This window comes from Nicotiana tabacum, chromosome 7 (assembly GCF_000715075.1).
Source record: "Nicotiana tabacum cultivar K326 chromosome 7, ASM71507v2, whole genome shotgun sequence".
In the NCBI taxonomy this organism is placed as follows: domain Eukaryota; kingdom Viridiplantae; phylum Streptophyta; class Magnoliopsida; order Solanales; family Solanaceae; genus Nicotiana; species Nicotiana tabacum.
This window is the reverse complement of record NC_134086.1, coordinates 17,735,823-17,746,626: the sequence shown is the minus strand read 5'-3', so window position 1 is coordinate 17,746,626 and position 10,804 is coordinate 17,735,823. Positions and strand designations below refer to the sequence as shown.

At 39.1% G+C, this 10,804-nt stretch overlaps 1 non-coding gene across 1 annotated transcript; it reads left to right on the top strand.

The window, feature by feature from the left end:
- Positions 1-721: 721 nt before the first annotated feature.
- Positions 722-848, top strand: LOC142162491 (U11 spliceosomal RNA). The gene has a single exon (XR_012693752.1). It is a non-coding gene; the product is annotated as a U11 spliceosomal RNA (small nuclear RNA).
- The last annotated feature ends 9,956 nt before the right edge of the window (positions 849-10,804 follow it).

Genomic DNA, 10,804 nt, shown 5'->3' with positions numbered 1-10,804 from the left:
TTATGTGTCACAACAAACATTTATACCGTATTTATCGTTCGTAGCTATACTTTCGGTAAATTTACCATTCATAGCTTATTTGAATTTTATAACAAATTCATGAAATAAGAGATTAAATGTTTTGATCTTAGTTGGTTAAAGAACAAGTTTAGTCAGCGGAGGTCTTGAGTTCGACTTTCAACATCTTATTTCTTGTATTTATGTATTTCTCCTTAGTTGTATTTGTTGCGTGAACGAATACAGTCAATACATCAATTGTATCCTTTGTATACATCCCCGTATACAGTTGATACAATTGTATCCTTTGTATACAAGAATGTATCATTCGTGCAACGAATACAATTGCGTGAACAAATAGAGTTGATACACTTTGTATTCGTTGCGCGAACAAATACAATTAACACATGCTGTATTCGCTGAGCATTTGAATACAAGTGATACAAATTAGTAACAATTGAATAGTATCTACGAATAGTAATTGAGAAAATTATAATTTTACTAGGATCTAAACTATAATGGTCTGTGAAAATTCCTCTATATTAAATGTCGTGCTCTATCAACTGATTTCACATAAAATGCAGCGGAAAGAAACCAAAACTGCTTGACTTGAAAAGAAGAGAAGAAAAGGAAAAGTCTCAAGTTATCCCACATCGTTAACTTAGTAAGTATAAAAGCCACGAGGTGAGTATTAAAAGGGAAGAGTGAAGAACGTTGTAAACTTAAAAAGGGTCGGTTGGCTAAATATGCCACACTCGCCCGAGTGGTGAGTGCCGTATGGATATCAAGACATATGGCCGACATAATTTGTGGAATTTTTATAGGGTTGGCTCGCTGGCCGACCCTCCATTGCTTCTCTCTTAAACTTTAGTAATATTTTTTATTTTTTATGTGTTCTGCGCTACTTTGTGTAAAATATTGATTCTTTCGTCTAATGAGCTTATATTTTTTTGTTATTTATTTATTTCTTAAATTATTTTTCAAGACTTTTAGAAATACTATTATTATTGTAGGTAATATTTTGAAAATATACTTTATTTTCTTAAAGTCAAAAAGTAAACGGAGGGAGGGGAACAAGCGCTCCTTTGTGTGAAATATGACTCTTTCGTCTAATGAGCTTTTCTTGAACTTTATTACTAAAATTTCTGATGAGTTCTGTGCTACTTTGTGTAAAATATTATGTAACTATCAAGTGATACTGTATAGAAGTCCGCCACTTATTTTTTTAGTCTTATTTTCTTATATTTAGAATATTTTATAAACTTTATTTTTTTTATTAATGCGATTAATTATAGTCATATAAGTAAATAATTTTACATCATAAATTTATTAAGTGTCTTTTTTGTTAAATTGCAGTATATAGAATGGGACGAAAGCAGTTACCAAACGGACAAAAGCAGTTAGCAAATGTCTCGTGTTTTCATTTGCCTAACGTAGCTCAAACTTGAAGTATCACTGAGGAGAATTTAAATTATAGTTCAACGTTTAGGAGTAAATTTGTTTTTTTTTTTTTTTTGAAATATTGTGATATGTGGAATTCATTTAAGTCATGATGCAGCTCCATTAAAATTAAAGATAAATATACAAAGGAGAATTAACTAATAATAAGGGTGTGAATAACCGCAAAGTATAGTTAAATTAACAATAAATACACAAAGGAGAATTTTTAATGCAAGCGCCAAACATCCGACCAAAAGTACGTAGATTTAAGAAAGCATTCTTATTTTTTGTGAGAGATTCTTAAATTTATTTTATAAAATTTGTACACTAACAAAAAATATGCTTTCTAAGCAACAAATTAATCATTTAAGACAAAAATAACAAGTTAAAAAAAAATATATATATAGAACGAAGAATACAAAGAATAAAGTGGTGGATTATCGGATGTTGAGGTCCAGAACTCAAACTGAAAATTTTGATTTGGCTATCATCACGAACAAAAAAAGGAAATGAACGTACATAACATAATAGTTTAAGTTTTGAGTATTACTATTGTTAAAATTATTTATACCTTCTAATCAATTTAAACAATAACTGCAGTCCATTTTATTAAGTAGTACTCATCGGTGAATATCTAAAATAAATGACAAATAACCCAATATAATATGTTGAATTATACTAGAAAGAAATCGGTGCATGAATACTTTTGTCTTCATACTATTTCAGAGAAGATTGTAAAAGAAATTCATTATGTTGACGATATATATAACTTAATTCCTATATAAAAGGATAAAGTTAAAATTAAAGAGTGAAATAAATGTAGTAATTAATGAGCTTAGAAAATTATCCTAATTTATGAATTTATTGGTATAACGCAAATTGTTAGGCTTACCTAGTCTTAGAGACTAGGTGCCATCACGACATCCTACAGAGGAAAATTGGGATCGTGACACCTTGTGAGAAATACTTACCATGGCAAATCTCAAATTTTGACGTTTTGGAATCATAAAACTGGAATTAGTCATTATGTCCATTTTTTGTGAGTTTATATAAATGATGATTTTCCTAAGTTTGGTTGACGGACTCCAATTGACCTAAAAATTGGTGGATCCGCCATATACAGTCCTGTGAGCAATACTGACTAACATAGATTTTTAGCATTCAAGTTCATAAGAATGCTATGCACGGCTACATGAAACACGAAATAATAATTATGTCCTTTTTTTACGACGGATAATTTATCCATTCAGAAATGGACATGTGGCCTTTTAAAATAATACCAACCCATTTAATTTGAACCCAATCGGATATGATAACCCATCCATACCCGACCCATTTAATTTAACCCTTTTTCTTTTAACACTCGAAAATTAACTCGACCACCTTTAATCTCTGACCAATCTCGACCACCATGTCACACCAAAGAAAATTGAACTTTCTGTTGTTTCTATTTCTCATTTCTTTCTTATTCTACTCTGTTTTACTTTTTAACCCATTTTTATTAACATAAAAAAAGTATACTAAATAAGTTGTCGGCTAGGTGATGAATCCCATTTTACCTAGTAATTCATATACTAATAGCTAAAATTATAGTAGCTAAATGAAGCTATTTTGCCTGTATAAGTTGACGGAAGCTGTGTTGATTTGATAGTTGTAGACTCGTGGGGTGGTTCTTCAATTTCCGGAAAAAAATACCGAAGAGTATACGGTCAGCACCACCGTCGTTGCTGCCTTTTTTACCATCGCTATTGGAGGTTTTAAAAGGTGTGTTGCTTGTTGTAGACTTGTAGGTAGTTGTCCGTTTGCCAGAAAAGTTGTCGGAGTCAGAAAAGCAAGAAATCAGAGAAGTTAAAGACTTCTTTATTTTATAAGGCGACGTGTCCATTTCTGAATGAATAAATGTTAAGAGATACCAATGTAATAGTGAAGAGAAGCAGTATATTTTGCTTGTGATTGACATGGTAGTTAGTGGTTAGGCAGCTAAAGGTTGACAACTGTGTTTAATTATTAGTAGTTAGTGATAGATTAAGTATGAGTTAGTAGTTGTATAAATACATTGGGAAATTGATAAAATAGTAGACAGTTTCATTTCCATACACTGCATTCATTTCTCTTCTTCCACAGAAGCTCTCAAGGAGCTCCAATGGCTAATTTCTGCCTCAGCTCCCATGGATTTTAGCATGGTATCAGAGCAACTGATTCTGGTGTTTTACCTGTTTTCCAAGCTAATTACACAAGGTACCCTGTAAATCTCAACGTATTCGAGTTGGTTTCTAGCTATAGCGGCGGAAAAACTCACATACATGCATCTCTGTTCATGAACTCGAATGACACTCCTGGTTCACTACTCGTACCTATTAAGCTCACCGGATCGGAAAATTATGATTTATGGAGTAGATCGATGAAAATTGCTCTCTAAGCTAAGAGGAAGCTAGGGTTCGTGCTAGGTACCTGTAAGAAGGAACTGCTTGAAGATGAGTTGCACGAGCAATGGGAAACATGCAATGCAACAGTCCTTTCATGGATCATCAACACAGTTTCTGAAGGTCTACTCAGGGAAATCGTGTATGCCTCAGATTCCTACATCGTGTGGAAGGACCTTAAGGAGCAATTTGACAAGGTCAATCACATGAGGATTTTTCAAGTACACTGTCAAATAGCCAATCACTCACAAGGTACGAACTCTGTTTCAATATATTTTACCAAATTGAAGGACTTCTGGGCTGAATAAAATGCCATGGTACCGCCTCCTGGTTGTAACTGTGCAAAATCTAAGGAATCAGTAGAACATTTTCATCACCACAGGTTATTATAATTTTTAAGTGGACTAAATGACTCGTAAGACCAAGCTAGGAGACATATTCTATTGAAATTGACCCTTCCTACAATTAACCAAGCCTATGCTATGATAATTGAAGATGAGAGTCAACACTTAGTTGGTCTAAACACAGTCACAGCAACATAGATCCTTTAGCTATGCATTTAACTTGTGGACAACCTTATAAAGGTAAGAGACATTTTTCGCAGTGTGAGTATTGCAATATAAAAGGCCATAGCAAGAAAAATTATTACAAATTGGTTGGGTATCCTCCTGATTTTAAGTCTAAGAGGAATTTAAAGCCTGATTTTGGAGGATTTGGAAGCCAAATTAATCATGGTGGACATACTGGATATGGTAAACAACCCTTCAATGTTGTCAACAATGTGACTAGAAATGTTGACATACAACTATCATAGATGCATTATAAAAACCCAGGACCAACTGAAGTCAAGACTCAGTATTTTATTGAAGAACAATATAAACAGATCCTCAATTTGCTAAGCAATGATGTTGGAGAAGAGCAAGCAATGAGGCAAACCACATCAATGTAGCAGGTAATGCAATTTGTATGATGTCTAAGGTATCAAGTGATGATGAATGGATAGTTGATTATGGAGCTACTCATCATGTAGCTTCTAAGAAAAGTCTGATAAATAGTGATCGTAGTTAACAAATATCTGGTAATAGTAAAGTACATTTACCCACATGAGATAGGGTAGATATCACTCATATTGGCTGTGCATCCTTGTTTGGTAACACAACTGTGAGCAATGTGTTGGTTGTCCCTGATTTTACTGTCAGTGTCCAAATTAACCAAAGAGTTGTCATGCTCAGTCAATTGTTTCCCTGGCTTCTGTGTCTTTCAGGAGCTTTGGAGTGGCAGGGTGAAGGGGATTGGTAGGCAAAGAGGAGATTTGTACATATACAAAGATGCAAATATTAGTAAGCAGGGCACGCAACATCCAATAACATCAATAGTTCAAAAAAGGACAGCAACTTATGGCATGACAGGCTTGGACATCCATTTGCACCAGTGATGAAGTCTATGAAGTTTTTACATGATCATGTAAATAGTTCACAATTGAATAAGTGCATGATTTTCCTTTAGCAAAGCAAGCTAGATTGATGTTTCCAGTAGTAATTCTAGAGCTGATGCACCATTTTACATTGTAAATATAGATTTTTGTCCCCTATAAAACTGCTACTTTTGACAACAAATATTATTTTTTGACTGTTGTGGATGATCACAGTAGGTATACATGGATCTATTTGTTGCAACTTAAATTTGAAGCTATTATGGCCATTAAGTCTTTCTTCTCCATGGTAAAAACACAGTTTGGGGTCATGGTTAAGGTTTTTAGGACAGACAATGGCACTGCATTTTTAACTCACAGTGTAACACTTTACTTCAGGATTTAGGCATACTTCATCAGAGTAGTTGTGTTCACACACCCCAACAGAATGGGGTGGTTGAAAGAAATCATAGGCACATCTTCAATATAGCTAGGGCACTTAGATTTCAATCCAAAGTGCCAATCAGATATTGGGGCATGTGTATCAAGACTGCAGTTTACCTTATGAACATGCTTCATTCTATTTCAATTGGCAATAAAAGTCTCTATGAGTTATTGTTCAAAAGGCAGGAAATACTACATTATTTAAGAGTATTTGGATGTTTGTATTTTGCAACTACAGTTCCTAAAAGAAGACAAGTTTGAAAAAAGAGCAAGGCCAATTGCTCTTATGGGATACTTAGAGTTGCAGAAATGCTACATCCTCTTAGATCTCAAAACAAACCAGTTGTTTGCTAGCAGAGATGTCACTTTCAGAGAAGATGAATTTCCCTTTGCTATTGCATACTCAAAGAAACAATCTACATCCAAAACTACCAGCCTAAACCAATCCTCACCTCTTGACCAACCTCATGATATATCACACATCCTACCAAATACCACCTATAACACACCACAAAACTCACTATAGAATCCTACCACACCAAACTCCCCACATGTATCTCATGACATACCACACCATTCACCAACCACCTCCAATATCAATGACACTTCATCCCCTTCTACTGCCCTTGATTCTAATACATTTGACCTGGAATTAATTCCTTTCCTGGCTTTAGAGCATGAAAGGGAATATGACCTCAATGAGGCATCAAAATCTTTTGATACTAGTCCTGGTCATGTTCCATAAGATGGAGTTCATGATCCAGTCACCAGGAAATCTTCAAGAGATTCCAAGCAGCCTGTTTGGATGAAAGATTACATAACACCAAACAAAACACCAATAAATATCCCATTTCTAATAACCTATCCTATGATAAAACTAATCCAACATATCAAGTATGTATTGCAAAATTCTCTACATTGGTGGAGCCTAAGTGCTACAGAGATGCTGCTAAAAAAACCAGGTAGATTGAGGCAATGAAGCAGGAGATCAAAATACTAGAAGAGAATGGCTTATGGGAAATGGTGGACCTTCCAAAAGGAAAAAATGCAATAGGCTCAAAATGGGTGTTCACGATCAAATACCAAGCCAATGGAGAGGTTGAAATGTTCAAGGCCAGACTTGTAGCAAAAAGCTACAGTCAAAATAAAGGCCTTGATTATTATGGTACCTTCTCACCCGTTGTTAAAATGGTTACAGTAAGGTCAGTCATAACACCTACTGTATCTAAAGGCTGGACTTTATGGCAAATATATGTGTACAATGCCTTCTTACAAGGAGATTTATGTGAGGAAGTTTATATGGATATGCCTGAGGGATTCAGAAGACAGGGTGAGTCAAGGGTGTGCAGGTTGCACAAGTCCTTATATGGACTAAAGCAAGCATCTAGGCAGTGGAACATAAAGTTGACAGATGTATTGGTGGATGCAGGATTTGTCCAAAGCAGCCATGACTATTCATTGTTCACACTAAACAAGTCTGATGACATAGTGATTATTTTAGTGTATGTTGTGTTTGACTCAAAAGATATTAAAACCTTTTTGAACAAATCATTCAAAGATGAAGGGGTAAATCTTAGTTGAGACATAATTAATTTCAGATCAAAGAGCTAGCAGTTAGGACCGCATATAGGATGAAAGAAATATAAATGATCTTATTAAGATTCAATGTTGTATCTCCCATTGATTGATGAGGAGGCAGATTTACATATTTTCCTAGAGACCAATTCTTCTCTATCAAGAATACAAGAAGAGAGCTTTTTGCGTTAGAGAGAGATCGGAGGAACAACCCCCCTCAGTGGGAGCTTTCCCTGGCTATATATAGTCATGGAATCCTTGCCCTTTTCTTGGCTCGACGTTCTCTTACCGCCAATGTGTCTTAGTCATAATTTTAGGCGCCGCTCTTACCGACTCGTCGGATGTCAGGGAGGATAAATGGAGTGGGCTATATCAACTTTCACTGCCCGGTTACTTAGGCGGGGCATTGGTCAACTTGATCGTGATGGTCAAATTTTTACCAATACAGTTAGTCCCTCCGTCTGTCGGGGTCGTCCTATGTCGGGTTCGACGGACGGATCATGATTGTCACGAATTCGAGAGAAATCTGACTTACGACTCTCCATTACTTAGTCATATTTTGTGGGTTTTTATCGAAGTGGCGACGTCATGTCGATCCCTATGAACCGTTGTGGTGGTTTCAGAACCAAAACATGGTTTGGTATTGAAGCGTTGTTTTGTGGTTATTGCCATTATGACACACATTCCTGGGGGACTAAAATATTTCGTGCCCTATCAGATTCGATTAGCGACTCTTGGGTTTCGTGCTCAGGGGATTTATGTATCTTATAAATAGAGGAAGCTTGTCATTCGATTGACACACTTCTTTATCTTTCACTTGGGAGAATCCTGCTGATATACTTTCTTTTCGATATCTCAAATTTCTGCGTGCCCCTTTGTTTATTGAAAACTTTCATCTCTTCTTTCTGTTATTTCTTTGGCGTATTTTCTGACAAGAATGGCTGGTGATTCTTCTCGTGACAATCTCCCTGCTGCTAATCCGGTACCGAAAAGTTCTGCCCAAGTCACCGGAGGGGTAGATGCGGTGGAGGATTAGGAGGTCCCATTAGCGATTGAGATCTTGCCCCGCCCTAGGAGAGAGCCGACTGACTTCAATGCTCCCGCCGGGGTTGAACCAGAACTTGTTCACTCTATTATGAGGGAGAGGGATATTGCAGAGTTGAAAAAAAGGTGGGGGATCCCTGGTTACATTGATATGCGGCCGGCAGTGGGAAATGACATAGTTCATTTTGACCGCCCCGAGTACTGTTTGTTCTACGCCTACCCCTTCATTGTAGGGTACACACTTCCTCTTTCTCTGTTGGTGGTGGGCTTTTACCATTTCTACGAAGTTTGCCCCGCCCAACTTTCGCCATATTTGTACAAGTTATTCGTTATGTTGCTCAAGTATGAGGAACTCGCCGATCGCGAGGTCACTTTAGATCATATGCTCAGCATCTTTTCTCCTCAACTTATTCGCTGTTCGATGATTCACATGCGTCCTTGGAGGTCGAGGAGTCTGGTGGTGAAGATGGACGATAGGACCAACTGTCATTTCTACGAGAATTACTTTTTTGTGCGGACTGAGCATATTGTAGCGGACCCAACGGGATTCCCTGATAAGTGGAACTTTGCGCGTAAGTTTGTACTTTTAGTCGGTGAAATGCTCGACCATTTTCTGTGGGTACCAGACTTTATCAAGTCTTTGCAGCTAAGAGATTGCCCTCTCCGCCTGTCGAAGGTTCCGTGAATGGGTGGATGCCATACTTCCCCATACAGTGGGGATTCGCACATGGTTGACCTTTCATGAGAGGTTACGCAGGCCCCTTACAGGTGAGATGACGTCTTTGTCTACTGTTCTCTCTCTTTTTGCTTAGCCTTTTATGCATCGTTTGTCATTGTTAGGGAGAGTGCGGAGAGCAAGGGCCCCTCCGTTAGCTTTTCGTCAACCAGCCGCATTTGCTTACCCTATTACGGTACCTATTACCCGACCTTCATTGAGGGCTGCTTCAGTTGAGTCTGCAGCCTTGGTTACTCCTGTGAGGGCCGCTTCTCAGACGAGGTTCCGACCGATTTCGTTCGCCCAACGGGTGAATCACCGTCTACTGGGGAAGAGGAGGGGCGGTCGAAGAGATGGAGAGTGGAGTTTGAGACGGCGCCCCCAACAGTAATTCATCTGGACGACTCTCCCCCGACGGGCTCTAGAGAGGGCTTTGTTGCGGCTCCCCCCGTAGGGACGAAACAGACCATCGAAATTGTCGGTGTCTATGATCAACAATTAGAAATCCCTACCATTATTGGTGAACAACAACCTGTCATGGTGGAGAATCAAACTTCTGGGGCCGCCGTCATGATTTCAGATGTGCCCTCATCTTCTGCAGTGGGTCGTACTTCCTCTTCAGTAGCAGAAAGGGGAAAGAGCGTGGTGGTTGATGACTATGAATCTGAGTCAGACCTGGACCCCGATGATTTCAGGATGTTTGAAGAATGCCTTACTCATTCGGTGGTTCATGCGGAGGGCTCGACCCATATTCTTCAGATCCCTTCCGACGTCAATATCTAGGGGTAAGGGGAGGATCTGGTGCCGCAATTCAGCTTGCTATGCTTTGAAGCCAAAAAGGAGGCCCTTTGGTTTGTTCCCGATGCTGACTTGATGGACGAGGTGGCCGCTATGGGCTTAAGGGTATATTGCATTTTACTTTTGCTTTCTTCCTTCGCCCTTCTCAAAAGTACTAGTCTAACCTTTTCTTTGCGTTTTCTAGACGTATATGGTAGAAGTGGAAAGCATTCGCAGGGCCAACATTCGGGCCAAAATTTTCTTGAAAATGCTGGAGAAGTATCGTCGATACCGCGATAGGTGTTGCGAGATGCATGAGCGGCAGAGGACAAACCCCAGTAATCGGGCTCTTGTTGAGGAGTTGGAGAAAAGGGACCAGCAATTGATGCAAACTACCGACAGCAAGAGTGTGCTCGAGGAGAAACTTCGAATTAAGGACGAGGAGCTCGAGTTGGGTAAGGGGGTCGCCGCAGAATGTGAGCATCTGCATGGTAGGTTGAGGTCGATGCAGTCGGAGATGGATTAGAACTTGGTCAAGGTCGAGGCGATGAGTGTGGAGTGGATGAGAAAATTGATTGCGCTGGAGAGCAAAGTCACTGGGTTGGAGAGCATTGAGAGTGCCTAGTTTGAGGCTTCGGCGAGGGCGGCGGCCCTGGAGAACACCATCCGCGTCCTCCAATCCGAACAGGAGTTGGAGAGAGCGACAACTACCCTCAAGGAGGTAAGGCTCGAGGAGCGCATCAGCATGATTGATTAAGAGGCATCGGTTCTGGGAGATCGGGTCGCGGCTCTAGAGGCAGAAAATGAGCGATTATTGGCTCAGGTTGAGTCATCCTCCACTGCCGTCCCCTTCCATATGCACGAGCTCTGGGTTTATGCCGAAGCCCAGCGGGAAATATATAAGAGTTTGTGGGAGGCGGGTACCGTGACTGAGGCTGCTTATAAAGTAGCGCGAGCGAAAGCGCGGGAAGCCCGCAT